The sequence below is a fragment of the Triticum urartu genome, chromosome 2 (assembly GCF_003073215.2).
Source record: "Triticum urartu cultivar G1812 chromosome 2, Tu2.1, whole genome shotgun sequence".
In the NCBI taxonomy this organism is placed as follows: domain Eukaryota; kingdom Viridiplantae; phylum Streptophyta; class Magnoliopsida; order Poales; family Poaceae; genus Triticum; species Triticum urartu.
In genome coordinates, this window is record NC_053023.1 from 211,194,972 (window position 1) to 211,209,279 (window position 14,308).

Below are 14,308 nucleotides of genomic sequence, written 5' to 3' on the forward strand. Positions count from 1 at the left end.
GAGATGCACGGCGGTCAGCTTCTCCCACGGTATGCACATTCTAGACTGAGGCCCCGTTCATGTCGGTGTAGCGCTGAATGTTAGCTGATAGACGCTGTTAATCTCACTATTTGCCGAAGTAGTTTACTGTCAATATGCTCTGCTTAAGAAGCTTCCTTGCCCTGTTCTGCACTCAATCTGCTTAGCTGATATGGCATGCCAAGGCCGATTAGTTGCTAAAATATCCTGCCATATATTTATTGTGACGTAGATTGCCATGGTCTAGTAGCCAATCTATTAGGTGAAATAGCTCTACACCGTTTTATACTCGATCTTTGTTGCTGCGATGGCCTTCGATAGTTCGATGGCTGTGTGCTCGGCCTCATTGACTGTTGAAATAGCCTGCCATAATTTGGCACTCAAATCTGTTTGCTGAATTAGCTTTACATATATTTTGTTACTTAGATCTGCTCGTCCAAATATCTTGCCATAGCTTTAGACATCGACCTAGGTATTTTTTTCTGGACTTCATAAAAAAGCATGTATGTTTTTCCTGTAATATCTAGTAGAAGAACTAATTTGTATGTCTAACAGATGGACAGGACTTGGATAACTTCTGCTCAAAGATTCTCCGCTACATGTGTCGAGGGGGTTGAAAACTTCATGAACTTTATCAGAGCTGAGTACGGTGGTCTGAAATCAGATGTGCTCTGCCCGTGTAGCAGTTGTATGAATTCAGTTACAAGACCCCAGTCAACTGTGCAAAATCATCTACACTTTTATGGGATGTCGGTCACATATACTAGGTGGGTTCATCATGGTGAAGCTGTGAACGTCAATGTTATTGACTACGTGGAAGCAGCAGATCACCATCTTGATCTGCCTGATGCTCAGGTGGAAGAGGAGGAGGAGGTGGTGGTGGCGGAGCCAGTGAGTTTGACCAACATTGAAACAATGCTACAAAATGCTCGTGCATTCCGTGAACTTTCACCTGCAGAAGAAAAACGGTGGGCCCGCATGTTGGAACAATGCAACGTTGCTGTCATCCCAGGAAATAAGCTGTCAGTATTCTCAGCTATGGTCACCGTTCTTCAGGTGAAGACATCTGAGCGGATGACCAACAAATCATTCGATGCAATGTTGGTTGCTTTTCGCAAATCTTTCCCAGATGCGTCTGAGCTGCCACACACCTACAGTAAAATGAAGAATTTCCTTCGTGCAGTTGGAATTGGATATGATATGATCCATGTTTGTAAGAATAATTGTGTTCTGTTCCGGAAGGATTATGCCAACTTAAGTGAATGCCCGAAATGCAAATCATCAAGATGGAAAGATGGCGATGCTGTGAAGAGGATTCCTCATAATGTTCTGAGACATTTTCCAATTACACCAAGATTGCAGAGGTTGTTTCATGATGCTGAAACAAGAGAGGATGTACTGTAGCATTCTAGGAACCAGGAGTACAGAGATCAGAATGTAATGAGCCATCCATCTCATGGTAGTGAGTGAAAAAGCTTCAATGATAAACACAAAGAGTTTGTTGCTGACCCGAGAAACATTAGACTTGGCTTAGCTTCAGATGGATTTAACCCATTTGGCCACCAGAGTGCCACATATAGCATGTGGCCAGTGCTTGTTATCCCTTACAACATGCCTCCAAATGTCTGCACCAAAGAATCAAACTACATGATGGCCGTGCTCATCCCAAGTCCAAAAAGTCCTGGAAAGGATTTTGATTTGTTCATGGAGCCTCTTGTGGAGGAACGTCAACAGCTATGGAAGGGTGTTCTCACTCGAGACCTATATAGAAGCCCACCAGCTGATTTCTTTCTGCATGCTGTTATAATTTGGTGCATCCATGATTATCCGGCTTTGGGCACTATGTCAGGCCGAACGGCACATGGTTACAACGCATGTGTTTGCTGTGACAGGAATCCGCTGTCATACGCAATACTTAGTAAGATCTATTACATTAGACACAGACGTTTCCTTGCCAAGGACAAGCCGCATCCTAGAAAATACAGAAGACATGTGTTCAATGCAAAGCATGAAAACCGTGATGCACCAAAGAGGCTCACCGCCGATGAGTTGCAAGTGGAATTAGAGAAGGTCAGACATATTACACCAGAAAACCATCCTGGTAATGGTAGCGGGAAAAGGAAGCGTGGCAAGGTAGAAGAGAGATTATTGTTTACCCGCAGGTCCACTTTGTGGGACTTGGAGTATTGGAAATATTTGGATCTGCGACATAATCTTAATGTGATGCACATCGAGAAAAATATATGTGACAGCATTATCGGCACACTTCTTAATATTGGAGGCAAGACAAAAGATACCTTAAAATAAAGAATTGATTTGACACACCTGGGTATCAGAAAGGATTTGCAGGTGCAAGATGAAGGTAAACCATGGGATATGGCACCAGCTGTGTATGTCTTGGAGAAGGTAAAAAGAAAAGAATTCTGCGAGGTCCTGTCACGTGTGAGATTCCCACATGGATTTGCTTCCAACCCTGAAAGGAGAGTCAGTGCGGATGGAAACAAGGTACAAGGGTTGAAAACTCATGACTGCCACGTCCTACTTCAAAGGGTTTTACCTGTTATCCTTAGAGGATTGGGCCGCCCTGACTTATACAGAGCAGTTGCAGAGTTGGGACAATTCTTCAGGGAACTCTGCAGTAGGAATATCAGGATAGATGCTTTGGAGCGTCTTAGAGACAAGATTCCAACTATCCTATGCGACCTTGAGAAGATATATCCTCCAGCCTTCTTTGATGTGATGGTGCATTTGGCTATTCATCTACCTGATGAGGCACTACTTAGAGGTCCAGTACAGTATGGCTGGATGTACCCTATTGAAAGGCGGCTAGGCACTTTCAAGGGCTATGTTAGGAACAGAGCTAGACCCGAGGGTTCCACTGCAGAGGCCTACATTGCTACAGAAGCGTTGACGTTCTACTCAAAATACATGGAAACAACTGATCAGCTTAGCAAAGAGGTGGGTGAAGACAATCCCGGGCTCAATGTTTTCGATTATTCTGTTCGAGTTATAGGGAAGAGTCGACAAGAGGACAAACCTAAAGATTTGGACAAAATGGTTTGGTATGTGTTGAATAACTGTCCTGAGATACTACCTTATATCAAGTAAGTGCAGTACTGTAGCTTATACCTCGTAATCTACTAAACTTGCAGCACATTTTTATATATTTAGATGTTTGACGCGATCACTATGTTGTGCAGCATCTACAAAGAGGAGTTACTGCCGCAAAATCCAAGAAACATTGACAAACTGGTTATGGCAGGATTTGCGAAATGGTTCAAGAACCATGTAAGCTTTTGAAGTGCACTGTCAATTTTTTAATATATTGAGTACATAAGATGATCAGCTTGTCTATTTTCTAACCATAGGTTAAGAAGATGCGGGAGGATGGGCAGGCAGTTGATGATGCCCTTTACTCACTAGCAATGGGTCCTGATACTCGGGTAAGACATTAGGAATCTTGCGTTGTTGGAGATGTGTGCTACAACACCCTTGCACGAGACGAAGGCAGGAAGACATATAACAGTGCCATCATGAGCACGGATACTTATAACAAAGAGACAACTGAAATGTATGCTAACATAACAGACATTGTTCAGTTGCAGTATATCTCCAGTTTCGAGGATCATTGGTGTGTGGTTCTGTTGTGCTGTCGTTGGTATAACCTGTTTTCCAGGATCGCAAAACCCAGAGCTGATGATTATTTCAAATCCATCAATGTCAAGGCGGCGTACCAGACCAACGAGCCTTTTATTTTGGCAAATCAAGCAACACGGATATTTTTCTTGGAAGACACATTTGCACGTAGCGATGACTGGAGAGTATTGCAAAGGTTTGAGCAGAGGATTTTGTTTAATGAAGTTGCACAACAAGATGATGCTTACACTGCTCCTGATGTACAAGATAACACAGATGTTCCTAATATCTTTGAGAACCATCACGTCAATGACGCCGACGAAAAGATTGCCTGTCGCGCTGTGGACATACAAGAGTTGATCAAGAAGAAGCCAACGTTTGAGGACGTTGTGGACGAAGAAGAAGATGACACCGTGGGGAATTACGATTCAGACTGATACACATGGTGAAGATGTTGACACTGCTGCTGCGGATTATGATTACATTGCTTTTGTCGTATTTGCCTATCAGAAGACGTTTTTTATCTACTATGTGAAATTGTGTTTGCCATGACAACTGAAACCTGATGAACATGTTGTTTAGTATTTTGTTGTGAGAACATCACTTGTTATGTATGCTGATTTGTGTTTGGTGGTTGTATGACAACTAAAACATGATGACATTGTTGTTTAGTTGTACTCATATTTGGCTGTGAAACTTGAATTTGATGACATAGTTTGCTGTTGGACTGCAATTTGCTCGATGTCTTCGAATGAGAACAAAGCTGACCCGATAGGGCCTCTGCTATTTATTTATATGAGAAAAAGGTGATACCCCCTGATTTCCGTTAATAGAAATCATTAGATGTTCACAACACTACGCCCAGCCTGCTACACAAATTTCATTCATTACTAGATTCAGCAAAGTGCTCATGTCGTAGCCACTGAATACATCACGAGTGCTACATACACTGCAAATAAAGAGACAATCATCCTACAGAGCACATCGATTTTGCCCATTATATTCACAACTTCTTTCATCTCCTCATTGCTGTCAAGGCCGTTCAACAGCTGTTGCTTGGCCATGATCAGAGGAACTGCATCTTTAACCTTCTGCTCTGCATCTTCCTCTTCTGTCGTTCCTTCAGTTACTTGTCCAACACCCCAACCTGCTGGTATTGGGATTCCTCGGCTAACCAAATAATCAGCGTAGTTGCATTCCCCCACATCAGCAACTTCCCAGAAATACAAATCACACGAATCTTCCCTTTTCTGCGCGAATCAAATTGGAAGATCATCAACCAAACAATTAAAAAAATCAGCAACTGAAAGCAGCAGAACAACACTTAAGCAAATTATTACCCCATGATTCGGGCATTTGTAGAAGACTCGTCCAGGGTTGCGGATTGTGGTTGCGACGCGATGGATGTAACACCCCGGATGTAATTTACCTTATATGTACTCCAACTCTTGCCGTTTCCGGCGCTAAGTTATTTTATTTCCTCGGGTTCGGGTTTTTGTCTCCATGTGTTGTTGTCGTTGTCATGCATCTCATATCAGGTCATCATGTGCATTGCATTTGCATACGTGTCCGTCTCAGGCATCCGAGCATTTTCCCCGTTGTCCGTTTTGCATTCCGGCGCTCCTAGCTCCTCCGGTGGGCCTTTCTACATTCTTTTCGTGTGTGGGGGTTAAACATTTCCGGATTGGACTGAGACTTGCCAAGAGGCCTTGGTTTACTACCGGTAGACTGCCTGTCAAGTTTCGTACCATTTGGACTTCGTTTGATACTCCAACGGTTAACCGAGGGACCGAGAAGGCCTCGTGTGTGTTGCAGCCCAACACCCTTCCAATTTGGCCCAAAACCCACCAAAACCCTCTCCATCATCTAGAGCGTTCGATCACGATCGCGTGGCCAAAACTGCACCTCATTTGGACTCTCCTAGCCCCCTCTATGCCTATATAAAGACCTCCTTCCCCAAAAATCCGGGCGAAACCCTAACCACCTTCCCCTCTCCGCGCCGGACGTGTCCGTCCGCCGCCGGACACGCCGCGCCGCCGCCCGCGCCCAACCACAGGACGCCAAATGTCACCGCCAGCCGCCTCCCGCCGAAGCCCGCCGGGCCCAAGGCCGGCCCTCTCCGCCGCCAACCGGGCCGCGCCCTGCGCCCGCTCGCGCCGCCGCCTCCTTCGGCACCGGTCGCCCTACATCGTCGCGTCCCTCGCCGCTCTGCCGCGGCAAGCTCATCGCCGACCACCGCCTCCTCGTTCCGGCGCCGCCCCGACGCCGGCCAGATCAATATGCCATATGTTCATGTTGTTTCCTAGTGATCCGTGCCTCTTTTGAGGATGATCAGTAAGGATGATTTGTTAACATTGTGGTGCTCTATCCATCCATGTCTTTGTTTGCAATTATGGAGCATCCTAGCTTGAGTAAATCGAGCTCTACTTTTGCTATTTCGTAATTCCTGGCAGATTGTCTACTTGTTAGCGATTTTGCCGAGGATGTTGTTGTTGATCCGTGCATGCTATGTTGTTGTTCTTGCCATGTCTAGCTTATATAATATGTATTCTTGATGGGTGCATGCTTATTTTGTCATGCCTTGCTCTGTAGTGAGTGCATCGAGCTCATAAACATGCCTACTCGTTAACAGATTTGCATGTTCCAGTCTTTCACCAAGTGTGTAACCTGATTATGTTTTTGCCATGTTCACATGCTTGCAATTGTATTTTCTGTTCCCTTTTGGCTCAAGGTCACTAAGGGACTTTTGTTAAGCTCTTTGAGTAGCTTCATGCCATGCGTTTCTTTGCCATGTTAAGTTCCTGTAGCATATAGTTCTCATGCTTCGAAGTGTGCTACCTGATCTGAAATTCCAGACTAGTGTTAATTTCACTAAGTCTGAAACATGTTTATCATTTGCACTTTTGCCATGCTTGTTTGAACCTGTTAATGGATGTAGTGGCCGTAGCTCAGTGTTCATATTTTATCAAGAATTATGAGTGGATCCCTGCCATATATTTTGTTGCCATGTTTGAGTGCTGTAGCATGTTTAACTTGTTGCATTTAGATGGCTACTTGCTGTTTATCGCAGACCGGTGCCATATTTGTTTTGCTTGCCATTTCCAAACCGTGCATCCGATTCCTGTGATCTTTATATCGATTTCAACCGAAATCACCTCACCTTTCCAGTGACACTCTTGGATTTCCAAGTTGAGGCCAGGTTCATTCATTCCTTGTCAAATCTTGCATATGCATCACATATCGCATCCCGCATAGCATACCATATTTGCATCATGTTGTTTGAGCTTTGCACGTGGTTGATTGTGTTCCTTTTGCTTGTTTGTCTTGTTTGGGTAGAGCAGGGAGACGAGTTCGCTAATGAGGAGCCCATTGAGTTTGCTTTCGAGGATTCAGTCAACTCTGACAACTTTGCAGGCAAGATGATCATACCCTCGAAATCACTTCTATCTTTGCTTGCTAGATGCTCGCTCTTTTGCTATGCCTATGCTATGATGCCTACCACTTGCTTATCATGCCTCCCAAATTGCCATGTCAAACCTCTAACCCACCATGTCCTAGCAAACCGTTGATTGGCTATGTTACCGCTTTGCTCAACCCCTCTTATAGCGTTGCTAGTTGCAGGTGAAGATTGGAGACCGTTCCTTGTTGGAGCATTGGTTATTATTGGGATATCATTATATTATCTTGTTATCTTAATGCATCTATATACTTGGTAAAGGGTGGAAGGCTCAGCCTTTGTGCCTAGTGTTTTGTTCCACTCTTGCCGCCCTAGTTTCCGTCATATCGGTGTTATGTTCCCGGATTTTGCGTTCCTTACGCGGTTGGGTGATAATGGGAACCCCTTAACAGTTCACCTTGAATAAAACTCTTCCAGCAATGCCCAACATTGGTTTTACCATTTGCCACCTAGCCTTTTTCCCTTGGGTGTCGCGGACTCAAGGGTCATCTTTATTTTAACCCCCCCCTGGGCCAGTGCTTCTCTAAGTGTTGGTCCAACCGAGCGATGTCTGGGGCTACCAGGGGCAACTCTGGGCTGGCCTACCCGACGTCTGGCTCATCTGAGTGTGCCCTGAGAACGAGATATGTGCAGCTCCTATCGGGATTTGTCGGCGCATTCAGGCGGTGTTGCTGGACTTGTTTTATCTTTGTCGAAGTGTCTTGTAGAACCGGGATGCTGAGTCTGATCGGAATGTTTCGGGAGAAGGTTTATCCTTCGTTGATCGTGAGAGCTTGTGATGGGCTAAGTTAGGACTCCCCTGCAGGGATTTGAACTTTCGAAAGCCGTGCCCGCGGTTATGGGCAGATGGCAATTTGTTAATATCTGGTTGTAGATAACTTGAACCTTAACTTAATTAAAATGAATCAACTGCGTGTGTTACCGTGATGGTCTCTTCTCGGCGGAGTCCGGGAAGTGAACACGGTGTTGGAGTAATGTTTGCCATAGGTTGTTCTATAGTTCTTCGTTCGTGCTTTGCCTTCTCTTCTCGCTCTCTTTTGCGAACAGGTTAGCCACCATATATGCTAGTCGCTTGCTGCAGCTCCACATATTACCTTGCCTTTCCTATAAGCTTAAATAGTCTTGATCGCGAGGGTGCGAGATTGCTGAGTCCCCGTGGCTCACAGATTACTTCCAAACCAGATGCAGGGCCCGATGACTCTGTTCCAGATGATGCGCTTGAGCTCAAGTGGGAGTTCGATGAAGCCTCCTGTCGTTACTATGTGTCTTTCCCTGATGATCAGTAGTGGTACCCAGTTGGGCGATCGGGACCGTGTCACATGTTGGGGTTGATCTTTTATTTTGGTACCATAGTCGGACCATGAGTGATTGGATGATTGTAATGCTATTTATGAACCTTGTGTGACGTGGTGAGTGTAAGCCAACTATGTACCTGTCCCCTTATTATCTATTTACATGGGTTGTTGTGAAGATTACCTTACTTGCGACATTGCTTTCAATGCGGTTATGCCTCTAAGTCGTGCTCCGACACGTAGGAGATATAGCCACATCGAGGGCGTTACAAGTTGGTAATCAGAGCCTTCCCCGACCTTAGGAGCCCCCACTGCTTGATCGAATTAGCGGACGAGTTGAGTCTAGAAAAATGTTTTGAGTCATTTAGGAATTATATATTGGAGAGTTTAGGAATTCTTTTTACTCCCCAGTCCCTTCATCGCTCTGGTAAGGCATCCTGACGTAGAGTTTTGACTCTTTCTCTTCTCAAATTTCACTAAAAAAAATTTAGGATCACGCGGGTATCTTGGAATCGTTCCGATCGATTTGTGACGAGAACATTGTTCTTGGTGCCTCCTGTCATTTAGGGGTTGTGGCAGTGTCCCGGGGAGTTGAGCTCCGAGGTGTTGTCGTCACAATTTTATCGTTGCAATTTTGGAATACCTAAGTTTAGTTCGCCGACATCGAAAATCTCTTTTATGCAGTTGTTGGTGAGATAACCTCGACGCCACCCAGTACTGGGGCGGGAGTTCGGGAGTATTGCCATAACTTGTATAACGGATGCTTTTCGAAGGTTGAGGTAGACAATTTCCGAAGTTTTTCTCGGTTATGTGTTGAAGGATGGATATAGCTGGATGTAGGATTTGCTAGATTTGGGTGAGATATTATGCTTCCCCTGTATCCCCAACACCTGATTGCATAACCGGAAAGGTTCGGGAGTTTCATAGGTGGGAATTCTTATAGCTCTAGTTCTTCTTCCACGGATATTTGGTTTGAGATTGGGTGATCCTTGCCGAGTATTCGTTCTTGTTCCGTACCTTGTTGATTTTATTCCTCTACCTAAATTCTAAGTGGCTTCTCAATTTATGGATATGTGACCATTTCAATTGGAATGCATTCGTTCATTTTGTTCGGATGTGAAGACTATATGTTGCAATTTCTACCCGTTGGATTCAGCTTCAATTGTTGTCTATCAGTGTGCTAATGGATGTCAACCTTTTCAGGATGGCTCCTCCAACGCGCACGACTCCGAATCCTGATCCGCCACCACCACCTCCACCTCCGGAGGCATGGCAAGCTGTGATGGCCGCTACCAATGCAAACACGCAGCTGATCATGCAAATTCTTCAAGAGCGCAACCAAGCGAACCAAGGCAACCAAGGCAACAACCAGAATCACTTTGCTACACTCAACCAGTTCCTTGCTAACCAGCCAAAGACCTTCAGCAATTGCGTTGAGGCAACTGACGCTGATGATTGGCTCGTGGACTTGTGCAAGCATTTCGAGTATAGTAACGTCAGGCCTAAGGACTTTGTCAAGTTCGCTTCCTTCCAACTCAAAGACCAAGCTGCAGAATGGTTTCAGCAGTACAAAGATTCCAGAGGAGGCCATGTGATTACCTGGGATGAATTCCGTCAAGACTTCAAAGCTCATCATATTCCTCAGAGCGTGGTTGAAAGCAAGCGTGAGGAATTCCGCAGCCTGAAGCAAGGCTCTATGTCTGTCTATGACTACAACAAGATGTTTCAGAAGCTCGCCCACTTTGCTAAGCAGGACGTCCCTGACGAGAAGAGCATGATATACCAGTTCAGGGGTGGTCTCAGAGAAGAAATCCAGCTAGCTCTTGTTCTCTTTGAGCCCATGAGGTACGATGAGTTCTACAACATGGCATTGAAGCAAGAGGCTGCTCAACTGAAGTGTGATGCTTCCAAGAAGCAAGTCAGAGATGTTACTCCTTCTTCCTCTACTCAAGTGGCTAAGCAGCAGAAGTATTGGCTTCCTCCTCCTCCGTTCCGTCAGCCTTATCAACAGAAGAGCAAAGGTGGCAGTGGATCTTCCCACCCACCCAACCCTGGCTCTCAGAACAAGACTTCGTCTCAAGCTCCAAGATCGAGTGCTACCGTCCGCTTTCAGAGGTCACGTGCAACAAGTGCCAACAGAAGGTCACTACGCCAACAAATGCTTCAATCAGAGGCGTCTCCCTCCTCCTCCTCCTGTGAGATCGGCAAGTACAGCTATGGTCAAGCATAACCCCAAGTCTGCTAAGGTCAACTTGCTGAATGTAGCTCAGGCAGAGGACTCGTCAGATGTCATCATGGGTAACCTTCCTGTTAACGCTATTCCTGCAAAAGTTCTTTTTGACACTGGTGCATCGCATTGTTTCATCTCGAGACCATTTTTTTCTAAGCATGAGTTGCCTTTACAAAAATTACCTAGTCAGTTATCCGTTGTTTGTCCGGGTAAATTCATGAATGCAAGCGCTATGGCCCCGGATGTTACTATCACGTTGGGCGACTACAAGTTTCTATCCTCTCCAGTGGTCCTTGGTAACTCGGATATTGATCTTATTCTCGGAATGGATTGGCTTTCTAAGCACAAGGCGCATCTTGATTGTGCTGCCAGGCAGATTCAATTGACTCATTCGTCTGAGGATGTAATTGTCTTTGCCGCTCGTGATGATACAATCCGTCTGTTTTCTCTCAATGAGAAGGGTGAACTAGATGCCATCTCTCAAATTCCAGTCGTTTGCGAATATCAAGACGTCTTTTCAGAAGAGCTTCCAGGAATGCCTCCGCACCGGCCAGTTGAATTCATCATCGATCTTGAGCCTGGCACGGAACTTTTGCAAGCGTCCTTACAAGCTCGGACCTGAAGAGTTGAAGGAGCTGAAGAAGCAACTCGATATTCAAGAGCGAATGGGTCTCATCCGACCTAGTTCCTCTCCATGGGGTTGTGGAGTACTTTTTGTGAAGAAGAAGGATGGAACGGACCGACTTTGTGTTGACTACCGTCCGTTGAACAAGAAGACTATCAAGAACAAGTACCCACTTCCCAGCATCAACGAGCTGTTCGAACAACTCAAAGGTGCCCAAGTATTCTCCAAGCTTGATCTCCGTATGGGTTATCACCAGATTCGAATCCGTGAGCAAGATATTCCCAAGACGGCTTTCAGAACAAGCTATGGTTCATATGAATACACTGTCATGTCTTTTGGCCTCGTCAACGCTCCTCCGACTTTCTCTCGCATGATGAACTTCATCTTCAATGCCTACACAAATGACTTTGTTTTGGTCTATCTCGACGACATTCTGGTCTTTTCGAAGAACAAGGAAGATCATGCCAAGCACTTGCGTTTGGTACTCGATAAGCTCAGGGAACATCAGTTCTACGCCAAGTTCTCAAAGTGCGAGTTTTGGCTCGATGAGGTTCTTTATCTTGGGCATATCATCTCTGCCAAGGGCATAGCGGTGAATCCTGAGAAGGTGTCTGCAATAGTGAATTGGGAACCACCTCAGAACGTGAAGCAACTCCGCAGCTTCCTCGGTCTCGCAAGCTACTGTCGAAGGTTCGTGGAGAAATTTTCAAAGATCGCGAAGCCTCTTTCAAACCTTCTCCAGAAGCACGTCAAGTACGTTTGGTCTCCGGAATGTGACATCGCTTTCAACACTTAGAAAGAGAAATTGGTCACTGCTCCAGTTCTGACTCCTCCTGATGAATCCAAACCATTCGAGGTCTTCTGCGATGCCTCGCTTCAAGGTCTTGGTGCAGTGTTGATGCAAGAGAAGAAAGTTGTGTCCTATACCTCTTGCCAGTTGAAGCCCAACGAGAAGAACTACCCCACTCATGACCTTGAGTTGGCGGCAGTTGTGCTTGCTCTTTTGACTTGGAGACATCTCTTATTGGGAAGAAAAGTGGACATCTTCACTGACCACAAGAGCCTCAAGTACATCTTCACTCAGCCTAATCTCAACCTCAGGCAGACTCGTTGGGTCGAAATGATTCAAGAGTATAATCCGAGTATCGAGTATACTCCACGAAAGGCCAATGTGATTGCTGACGCATTGAGCAGGAAGGCTTACTGCAATAGTCTGATTCTCAAGCCTTACCAACCCGAGCTTTGTGAAGCTTTCCGCAAACTCAATCTACAAGTTGTTCCTCAAGGTTTCCTCGCCAACCTTCAAGTCTCTCCTATCTTGGAAGAGCAGATTCGCGAGGCTCAACTTCTTGATTCTATGGTGAAGAAGGTGAAGATTGGGATTGCCAAGAGTCAACCCAAGTACAACTGCTATCGCCTTGATGACAAGGATACTCTCTTCTTCGAGGATCGTATTGTTGTGCCCAAAGGTGACCTTCGTAAAGTTATCATGAATGAGGCTCACAATTCACTCCTCTCCATCCACCCTGGGAGTACGAAGATGTATCAGGACCTCAAACAGGCTTATTGGTGGACTCGAATGAAGCGCGAGATTGCTCAGCTCGTGAACGAATGTGATGTCTGCAGATGTAACACCCCGGATGTAACCTTCCCTATTTGTACTCCAACTCTTGCCGTTTCAGGCGTTAAGTTATATTTATTTCCTCGGGTTCGGGTCTTTGTCTCCTTGTGTTGTTGTCGTTGTCATGCATCCCATATCATGTCATCATGTGCATTGCATTTGCATACGTGTTCGTCTCATGCATTCGAGCTTTTTCCCTGTTGTCCGTTTTGCATTCCGGCGCTTCGTTCTCCTCCGGTGGTCATTTCTAGCCTTCTTTCATGTGTGGGGTTTAAACATTTCCGGATTGGACCGAGACTTGCCAAGCGGCCTTGGTTTACTACCGGTAGACCGCCTGTCAAGTTTCGTACCATTTGGACTTCATTTGATACTCCAACAGTTAACCGAGGGACCGAAAAGGCCTCGTGTGTGTTGCAGCCCAACACCCCTCCAATTTGGCCCAAAACCCACCAAATTCTGCTTCATCATCTAGATCATTCGATCACGATCGCGTGGCCGAAAACCGCACCTCATTTGGACTCTCCTAGCTCCCTCTATGCCTATATATAGAACCCCTCCGTTTTCGGATCTCCTTCCTCCCCGAAACCCTAAAAAAATCCACCGCGCGCGCCGGACGTGTCCGTTCCGGCCGGACACGCCGCAGCCGCCGCCCGCAGCCAGTGGCAGTGCGCCACATGGCACCCGGCCGCCGCCGCCGCGGCCCGCCCAGGCCCATCGTGGGCCCTCTCTGCCGCCACTCGGGCCCGCGCCCCGCCGCCCGCGACCTGGCTCGCCCCGCCGCCTCCGCCGCTCGCAGCGCCGCCCCGCCTCCTCGCCCGACGCCGGCCGCCGCCTGGCCCGGCCGCCGACTGAGCCGCCCCGACGCGCCAGGCCGCCGCCGCCTTCGCCGCTCGTCGCCAACCGCCGCAGCCGCCCGCTCCGGCCCCCGCGGAGCACTCCGGCGAGCGCCACCGCTCCGGCCGGCCCTCCCTCCTCTCCGGTGAGTCCTCGTTGCCGGCGAGCCCCGGATCCGCCACCGTGAACAGTGTTTTTGCCAGATCCGGTTTCGGTGAACAGTAAACCCTAGGGGTAAATTTCGTCTAAGTCCCGAAATTCTTGATCCAAGTGCTCATGTTTGCGGCTCCGTAACTTTGCATCCGTAGCTCCGATTCATGCATATAGCATATCAAAATGTTCATCTCAGAGAGTACATCATTTCGTTCAATTGCATCATTTTCATTTGAGTTCATCTAGATGCCCGAAATGCTGTTAGAAGAGGGCTACTTGAGTTAATTGTCAGATCTGCTACTCCGTTTAGCACTTTTGTCATTTTTGCCATGATTATTGTGTGCATGATATGCCCATGAGTTCTACATGTGTTTTGTTAAGGGTTTTGTCATCTTTCCAGAGGTGCAACCCATGTATTTTTAGGATGTGTGTGGTGTCTTGT